Source organism: Condylura cristata, unplaced genomic scaffold, assembly GCF_000260355.1.
Source record: "Condylura cristata isolate star-nosed mole 26May11 unplaced genomic scaffold, ConCri1.0 scaffold00027, whole genome shotgun sequence".
Taxonomy (NCBI): domain Eukaryota; kingdom Metazoa; phylum Chordata; class Mammalia; order Eulipotyphla; family Talpidae; genus Condylura; species Condylura cristata.
The window spans coordinates 27,945,561-27,954,950 of record NW_004567128.1 but is presented as its reverse complement, the minus strand read 5'-3'; the positions used below and the strand labels follow the sequence as shown (position 1 = coordinate 27,954,950).

The 9,390-nt window shown below is 42.3% G+C and overlaps 1 protein-coding gene across 1 annotated transcript in view; it reads left to right on the top strand.

The window, feature by feature from the left end:
* The first annotated feature begins 3,611 nt into the window (after positions 1-3,611).
* ZNF630 (zinc finger protein 630) overlaps positions 3,612-9,390 on the top strand; it is a 16,991-nt gene continuing 11,212 nt past the window's right edge. Inside the window, exon 1 of the mRNA XM_004690130.2 lies at positions 3,612-3,724. The gene's annotated coding sequence lies outside the window, so the exon portion shown is untranslated. The remainder of the gene's footprint in view (positions 3,725-9,390) is intronic.

Below are 9,390 nucleotides of genomic sequence, written 5' to 3'. Positions count from 1 at the left end.
AGGGTTCCATAAAATGATATGTTGGGGCACAATGCAGGGGATAGACTTTTGGCACCCAAGTTCCAAGGGTGTCAGATATGGGACTCTCATTCCTGCCCAGAAAATACCCTAACAGCTCCCTGGCAGAGAGGCAGCCTGTCCGTTTCCCTTAGTTCTTCTCCTCAGGCCCATCCAGGGGGAGGAAGTCACTCACCTGCAGTTCCTGACCTTTTCCCTTAGAAATGTTTCCACGAATATTGCCAACCATATAAGTTTATCCTGGTGCAGAGTGACTCAGTGGGACAGATAACAGGGCAAGGGCTTCTCCCGAGTCAGGGGTAGCCAGGTCCCTGAATTAGATTCTCATTGGTTCCCCTCCAGTTTTACTTGTGAGTTGGGTGGGTGTTTCCATGGGCAGGGGACCTTCCATCTCTGCCTCACCAAGGCATCAATTGCATCTCTACTTTTTGTCTGCTTACCCCTTTCTAACACTTTCTCTTCATCGCCATCTCTTCCCTCAGACTCCCTTCCCTACACTCTCCTTGTTCTTCTGTGTCTCTTTACCTCTTGACTAAGGTGTTGACTGTGGCATCTCCAGTCAATCTCGAAATCCTAATACAGTCAGTCACAAGCATTACCTTAAGTAGCTGTTGTCATATGTTTGGAAAACCCAGCAGGGCCACAACAACCTGTTGAGGTCACAAGAGCAATGTCAACTCTTAGCCTTAAATGAAACAATTCACCGCAAACTACCACTGGGGATGGCATCAAACACCAGGAAAGGAATACAGATGACCTGTAAGATGGAAAAAAACTAGAAAATGGATTCTCTTTGGAGTGTGTGGAGAGTCTTACCTTGCTGACACCTTGATTTCAGTGCAGGGAAACCCATTTCAGACTTCTGACCTCCAGAACTGTAAAGTAATAAAATTGTGTTATTTTAAGACAGTAAATTTGTGGTTATTTGACAGAGCAACAATAGGAAACTAAACACAGGCATTTTTGAAATAGTCCACCATTGCCCTGGGGTGCAATTGCAAATCCCAGCCATTACCAGAACTTCTTATCTATGTCCTCCAACCCGGGCCTTTATTAACTTTTCCAGCTTAAATAATTCTTTGACATTTTTTTATTACAAAAGTTTATTTTTACATCATTTTGTACATTTTTTTCCATCTCAATTGTAATCCCTGTCTTTGACATTTTTAAAGGATTTATTTATTTATGCATACAAGAGCTGGAGTACAGGTCAGAGGTGCAGGGGGTGAGAGCATTCACTAGAGACTGAGTGAGTAGAAAAACAGACAGATTGACTCACAAACATTGCTAAGGGGAGAAACAGGTGAGAGAGGAGAGGTCTGCTGCATCATGTGGGTCAGCTCCCTGGCTGGGGATTGAACTCATGCTGTAGTGGCTGCTGATAGCTTCATAGTGCTGCACTTTAACCCCTTGTGCCACCAGGGATAGGGATGGCCCAATCTTTGACTTTTACCTTGAACTCAGACATGTAATATTTAGCTCACCATGAATAGGTCCTGATGTACATAAAGAGTATAGCATTTTGGGGATAGAAAGTCCCTTGTGAGAATGGCCCATAAAAAAAACAAACAAACAGAAACAGCAGATGTTGGTGAGGGTGTGGATAAAAAGTAGATAATGTGAAAAAACAGTGTGATAGGAGTGTAGACTGGCTTAGCCCTGATGGAAAGCAATATGGATATTTCTCAAAATTAAAAAAATCTACCATATGACACAGCACTCTGCCTCCCAGTTATCTAGTTGAAAATACAAGAACACAATGATGTAAAATAAACAAACAAACAAACAAACAAATAAATAAACATTAATTTGAAGAGATATATGCATTCCTGGGCTCATTGCAATGTTTACAATAACCAAGCTATGGAAACAACCTAAATACCCAATAAGTAGATCACAAAGGTGATCCTACATGTGGATGAGTGGAGGCACACACACACACACACACACACACACACACACACACTGGACTACTGTTCAGCTATAACAATAGATGAAATCTTGCAATGTGGGTAGAACTGGAGGCCATGATGCTAAGTGAAAAAAAGTCAGAAGGAGAAAGACAAATATCAGATTATCTCACTCATGTGTGTGAGTGAGATAGAGTCAGGGTGAGTGAGATAGCTGAGGAACAGATAAAACAACAACACCCCCCCTTGAAATATGAAATATGGCTGTATAACTGAGGCTGCCAGAAGGGGAGGGGAGGCACAAAGGGGGGCAGTGGGCCTCCCTAATGGACTGTGGTGGAGGATTATTGAAGCTTTGGTGTTAGTTGTGGCATGATAACAACATTGTATATAGTGTTGTAAACCAATGTTACCTCAGTCAACCTGATTAAAGAAAATTGAAAGCAGACCTTTTGTGTATTACACTTGAAGGTCTGTTCACTTTTCCACTAGCAGATTAACTTTTGTGGAATCTTTTCTTGTGTCTGTTAACTCTTTCCCATTGACTGCAGGTCTCTGTGAAATCCTCCCTATCTATATTCCTTAGGTGTGTGTGTGTGGAAAATCTAAGCATTATTAACTATTCCACCATTAGTGTTCTTCTGTGAGGTTCAACCCCAGCCCACAGTTAATGCTTCTGTCATGAATGCCCATTTGGTTTGATCTTGAAGTCAGGTGTTGGTTCACAATTCCATCATCCCTGTCCTTTTGGCACAGATTATGAATTGGGGGCCTTTGATAATTATATAACATTATCACTTCTCTGGTCTATCTTAGATTTGGATCTAAGCTTCCATCTTCAAAGCACTCTAGAATGACTTAGGAACCTGGCTACTTTTCCACCATCAATGTCTTTCAGATTTGACGTTGAAGCTGGGCAGGGTTGGGGGCACGGTGGGAGTTGATTCAATTTTCTCCATCCATGCCCCCCAGAGAGATCTTGAATCCTAGGATTTTCTTAATTCTTGCACCAGCAGAGTTCCTCTAGACCTAGAAGATCTAGAAAACGGGCTTTTGCTTACTATTTAATCCCATTTCCGGGATGTCCTCCAATCCAGCCCTCTGTTCAGTCTTCTAAAATCGAGTTTACATTGAAGCCCCGACTCTTTTAACGCTTTCAGCTTTGATATGGGGTGTGAAAAGCCATGTCCTCACACTTCAAGAGATGTGGATAGAAAGTCTAGGTGGTGAGTGACAGGCGAAGGCGGGTCCTTCCGCGTTGGAAGGAGCCAATGGAAGACTTGGAGGGTAGAGAAGCCACTGCCGAGAATGACAGATGGAGGCGGGCCCTGCTCCCTTAAACAATACTTGGACGGGAGGGCGATGACAACCACCTAAAGGCTGTTGGGGTGTGTGTTTGAATCCCCTAACAGAACGTATTAAGTTGATTCTTCACTTTCTCTAGATGTTTTAGAAGTGAGGCTTCCTTGGAGCAATCTTTCAGTCGATGCCTCTAGTAATGGCCTTGCCACTGTCCCCCTTTCCCATCAAAGACTCGGCCGTGTCGCCACGCCTTTGCTCTCGCCGTGCCTCTGCCGAAGCCCGGGGAACGCCCATTCACCGGCTCCGGACGGTCGCGGCACTTCCGGGCCTCGCACTGCTTTCTAAGCCCCAATTCCGAATACTCGGCCTCAAAAATATCACGGGGACTACCCTAACTAAACAATTGTATCCTCTGGCTGGAATGCGAGCTTCAAGGAGCAGTGTGAGGCACCAGCCATTTTCCGGCCGGCGACAGAGTTCCTGGCGCGGACCCGGTGACGCCATTTTTGTTACTGGTAGAGCTCGGTTTGGCGGCTGTTTGTGAGCGTGGGAACGATAAGCTGATGCGTCACCCAGGCCCACCAAGAAGGGCTGGAAGGGAAAGGGAATTTCGGGGCATGTTGAGCCCACTTGTGCAAGCGGGGAGCCAAGCCCAGCTTGAGGAGGAGCTTTGGGGTCCTGAGAACAGAACCAGGGTGAGGGGGGCCTTGCTGAGCATGCTGGTCGGTGTGGTCAGTGATGGGGACATGTGGAAGCACTAATGCGTGCTCTTATGGACTGAATGATGTATAGAACAGTGAAAGGGAAGTCTACATTTAGGGATAACGGCGTGTGGGATATGCAACGGGGAGTTTATGGTGATGAGTTTTGAAAGAGAGTGGGGTTGAGTAATGGGGGAGAGCTTCAGTGAGCAATGGTGTCATCAGGGTGAATGACGGGCTTCAAGAGATATCAAGAGTAGAGATATCTGGGGTGAGTGGTGGAGGATCTGTTGGGTGAATGATGGGGGGATCTGGGATGAGTGATGGAGGAACGGGGAGGTGAGGGAGGGAGTCTTTAGGGTGAGGGGATAAGGGCCTTTGGAGGCAGGAATGGGAACTTGTGGGGTCAGTGTTTGGATTCTGTGGGGTCTCTGATGGTGGCACTTTGAGATCAATAATACCTCCTGTGAATAAACAAAAATCCCTTCCCTTGAGGTCAACATCCCAATGTAAGAGTCAGACATTGAGATTTTAATTTATAGTTCCCCCATGAGTACCTTTCATACATGCATTGGTCATTGGAGATCCCCATTGTTAGATGCCTGGTCACATTTTGTGCTCACTTTTTTCCCCCTTGGATTTTCTGTCTTTTCCTTATTGATTTGTATAAATTAAAAATATATATATTCTGCCATCAGTCCTTTATCTGTGATAGGTATTTTACAAATATTTTCTAATTTTTAGCATCTTTTTCTTATTGTGGCTTTCACTATTAAAGCTTAGTCAATTTTAAACTGTAAAGCATGATGTAAATTTAATGTTTTGTTATTCTTGAGTTAAACAACTACAACAGTGTTCTGTATAATTTTTTAAAAGATTTATTTATTTATGCATACAGAGCTGAGGTACAGGCCAGAGGTGCAGAGGCGGTGAGAGGATTCTCCAGAGACAGAGTGGGGAGCAGAACAGGCAGATTGACAAGGAGACTGCTGAGGGGAGCAGTGGGCGGGTCAGGAGAGGTCTGCCAGGCCATGTGGGTCACCTCTGAGGCGGGTGGTAGGGGATCTAACTCATGCTGAAGTGGCTTTCTTTAGCTTCTTAGTGCTGTGCTATAACCCGCTGCGCCACCAGGGAAGGCCCTGTTCTGTGTAATTTAAGAGAATTAATATTTTGGGGCATCCAGAAGCAGACAGAGTTCTATCTATTAAAATCTTGGTATCTCCAGTTAAAGATGACTTTTCTGGGCCCTCCCTTGTGGCGCAGGGGGTTAAAGCACAGCACTGAGAAACTTGGGTCACTTCTGCATGAGTTCGATTCCTGCCCCGGAGGTGACCACATGGCGTGGCAGACCTCTCCTGACCCGCCCGCTTCTCCCCTCAGCAGTGTGCTTCGTTGATCTGCCTGTTCTGCTCCCTGCTCTGTCTCTGATGAATCCTCTCACCCTCCCCATCTCTGGCCTGTACCCCAGTTCTATATGAATAAATAAATAAATCTTTAAAAAAAAAAAAAAGATGACTTTTCTGCTTCCATTTTCCCACCAACTCACCCTCTAATCATTGGTTGCTTAATCTTGGACATGTCACTTAACCTCTTCTAGGTCTTAGTTTTCTTACTGTGAAATGAGGATAATTGCAGGGCCCCTCCTGCGAGTGTTAGCATAATTAAGTGATCAAACATTTTATTATTATCTATTCAGCATGGTTTTGTTATGCAGAGTTTGCATCTGTTTCATGGTCTTCCATGAACTGAAGGTCAATGCCACTCATTTAATACCCAAGGAAATCTAATGAAAAAAATTAAGTACCAAGGAATAAGGTTTGTCAGAGCTTTGGAGGGTCACAAACTATCTCTTGGGGGACAGATTGTTATTAAACAATTGGGAGCATGAGCTTCATTTTGCTACTGTTGTTCCATGTCATTAACCTTACTTCCATGGTGCTATTTAGTTTATTTTTATGGAAACTTTGAACTGTTCACAAAAAAAAAAAAAAAAAACCAGAGGGAATTGTGTAATGAGTCCCATTATGCCTATAACCTAGTACCATCAATAATCAATATGGTCAATCTTGTCTTATGTAGACCTGGGAGTGGAAAACTATAGGCAATGGGATAAATCTGGCCGGCTGCTGCCTTTATATAGCCATAAGCTAAAGATAATTTTCACCATTTTTAATGAGGGGGAGGGGTATTAGAAGAAGAACAATATTTTGTGATATGTGAAAATGATATAGAATTCAAATTATAGTTCCCAGAAATGAGATTTTATTGGAACACAGCCAATGAACACAATCTGTTTACATATTGCCTCTGGTTGTTTTTAACCTGCAATGGCAAAGTTAAGTAGTTGCAACAAAGACCTTAAGTTTCATAATTTTGTAATAAAATACTTACTTTCTGGCCCTTTACAGAAGAAAGTTTACCAAGCAGTAATCTAGACCAGCCATTCATTTCTCTCAGTGGGTTTTTCTTTCTTTTTAAATTAATATATAACAAAATACACAAATATTAAGTGCTGCTTAGTGTATTTTAACATATGTAGACCATTTATTCTGAAACAACTTCCAGACATAACATTTCATCCACAAAAACTTCATTATGTAACTGTAAAAGATAAGGACTTAAAGGTCAACAGTTATTAATTAAAGTAAAAAGTTATTTTTGGATAATCAGTGATTAAATTCCTTAATATCATCAAATATCTAGTCAGGGCTCAAACTTTACTCATTATCTCGAAGCTCTTTTTTCGTGTGTTCGAATTAAAATCCAGACAAGGTCTGTACTTTCGCTTTAGTTGTTGTGTCTCTTGATGCTCTTCATGTGCTGCTTTTCATGGTTACCTGCCTCTCCATCTTTTGGGGTCTCTTTAGCTTATTTTTCAGCCTTTAGTGACTGGGCATTGAGGTTATTTCAAATATTTTAGAGGGTTTTTTTTTTAGATTTTATTTTTATTTATTTATGTGTACAAAAACCAGAGTATAGGCTAGAGGTGTCTGGGAGGTGGGGGGGGCGGGGGTGACAGGATTCACCAGAGAGAGTGGGGAGCAGAACAGGCAGATCTATGAAGCAGGAGAGACCTGCTGTGCCATGTAGGTCAGCTCCCTGGCCGGGGATTGAACTCATGTCGAACTCATGTCACAGTGACTGGCACTGGCGATAGCTTGATAGTGCTGGGACTTTAAACCCTGCCTCACCAGGGAGGCCCTCTGATATAATGTTAAAGACAAAGCTGTGATGACGGTTCCTGCAGTTAAATCTTCACAGCATATATGATTTACCTTAAGACAAAATTCTAGAATTGGAATCACTGGGTTGGATAAGAAACAACTTATCAGTGAATTAATACCACATTTCAAATGCTACCAACGTGGTCTCTGAAAAACTCTTTTATACCCCACTCCATCCCCAATTTGTTTCCCAAGGAAAATAAAACATTATTGAGTCTCAGATAAGTTGTTTGTTTACTATTTGGTTTTTGTCCAACAGAGTGGGAAAGGACAATTAATTGAAACTAATAATTACAGAAATTTAGAGAATAGAAGATCAAGGTGCAGACAAGTTGCTATGAAGATACACAGATCATCCTGCCTTATTTAATATAAAGTGAACCAAACATGTCTGTGAATTTCCTGGCAGTAAAAAGAGAACACTTGACTGCTTGAACAATTTGTTTTCTTCATCAAGAGAAATTAGTTCATCAGTTCAGCTTCACAGAAAGTCAAAGTTCCTAGGCTTTTACCCTACGAAATTTTGTTGTTGAGCTTTTCTAAAGACCACTGGTCTCAGCTTAGTGTGGTGTCAGTAGTTGCTTCAAAGAGGCTGTCTTTAGTTAAAATTTTCTGGGAGAGGCCTGGGCCATGGCTGGTTTTTGACTTTCCATGTTTCTTTACTCAGGGTTTCTGGGCTTATTCCCCAGCTCAGTGCCAATTCCTTTTCTGCTCTTCCTTTTCCCCCTTCTTGAAAAGGTCATCTCTACATAGGACAATGAGTGTAAATAATATAGCAATTAAAAATTAGTCAGTGAAATATCTCTGTAATCTAACTTCTACCTTTTCCCCTGACATAATTAGTACTCTGTAGTTTGGGAATGATCCTTCCAGACTCTTCTGTGGGTGTAAGTATATATGTATAAGTGCATTTGAGTGATCTTATTCTTTTTTTAATATTTATTTATTTATGTATACAAGAACTGGGGTACAGGCCAGAGGTGTGTGTGTGGGGTGTGAGGGGATTCACCAGAGACAGAATGGGGAGCAGAACATATGCCTAGATGTACTGAAATCCACTGCTGAGGGGAGCAGTGCGCAGGTCAGGAGAGGTGTGCCACGCTATGTGGGTCAGCTCCCTGGCCAGGGATTGAACTGGCGCTGCAGTAGCTGCAGACAGCTTCATAGTGCTGCATTGAGCCACCAGGGAGGGCCTGATCTTATTATTTTCATTCTATACATAAAAGTATATTCTGTTCTGCAACTTTCTTTTTTATCTATTTGTAAAACATATCCAACAGATGTCGTGTTTATATATTTTATTATGAGAAATTTCATTTTCAGATATACACATAAGTACATTTTAGTTAACCCTTCCAACACCTTCAAATGTTATCAACTCCTGGCAAATCTTACCTGCTCTTATCTTTTCCTCTTCGTCTTTCCTCTATCATCAGCAACAGCAGCATCTGGCCTGACCCTTATTAATATTTTGTTTATGATTTTTACTACTATGTTTATGGGACATATTGTCTGCAATTTTCTTGTATTTCTTGTATTCAAAATGTGTTCTTGTCACATCTTGGTATCATAGCTATGTTGGCCTCATAAAACAAATTGGGTAGTATTATCTGGAAGAGTTTGAGTGAAGTTGGTACAGTTTCCTTCTTAAGTATTTGGAAGATTGTGCCTCCCTGATGGCCTAGGTGTTTAGTCTCAGCGCTGTTACCTCTAACGCCTGAGTTTGGTCCCCAGCCAGGGCGCTGACCCACATGGCATGGCAGACCTCTCCTGTTTCACCTGCTGCTCCCCTCAGCAGTGGATTTCAGTACATCTGCCTGTTCTGCTCCCCACTCTGTCTCTGGTGAGTCCTCTCACCACCTCCACCCTGGCCTACACCCCAGTTCTTCTATGCAAGATAAATAAATAAGTAAATATATGAAATGATAATGGAAGAGTATAAACAATTTAAGAAAAAAATATTTGGAAGTGAAATCACTAGTGTGTGGCGCTTTCTTTGTGGCTTTTTTTTTTTTTTTTTACAGTTTATTTTTACATCATTTGGTACACTTTTTTGTTTTTATCTCAATTGTAATCCCCGTGGGCTTTCCATCACCGAATCACCCGGGTGCCATCACCATAGTCCCGTGCACTTTCCTCCCCACCCCCGCCCCCACCCCTCGTTTTTGATCCCATTCCCCACTCTACCCCCACAAAATGTCTCTGGTATATGGCTGTTCATTATTTTTGTTATTG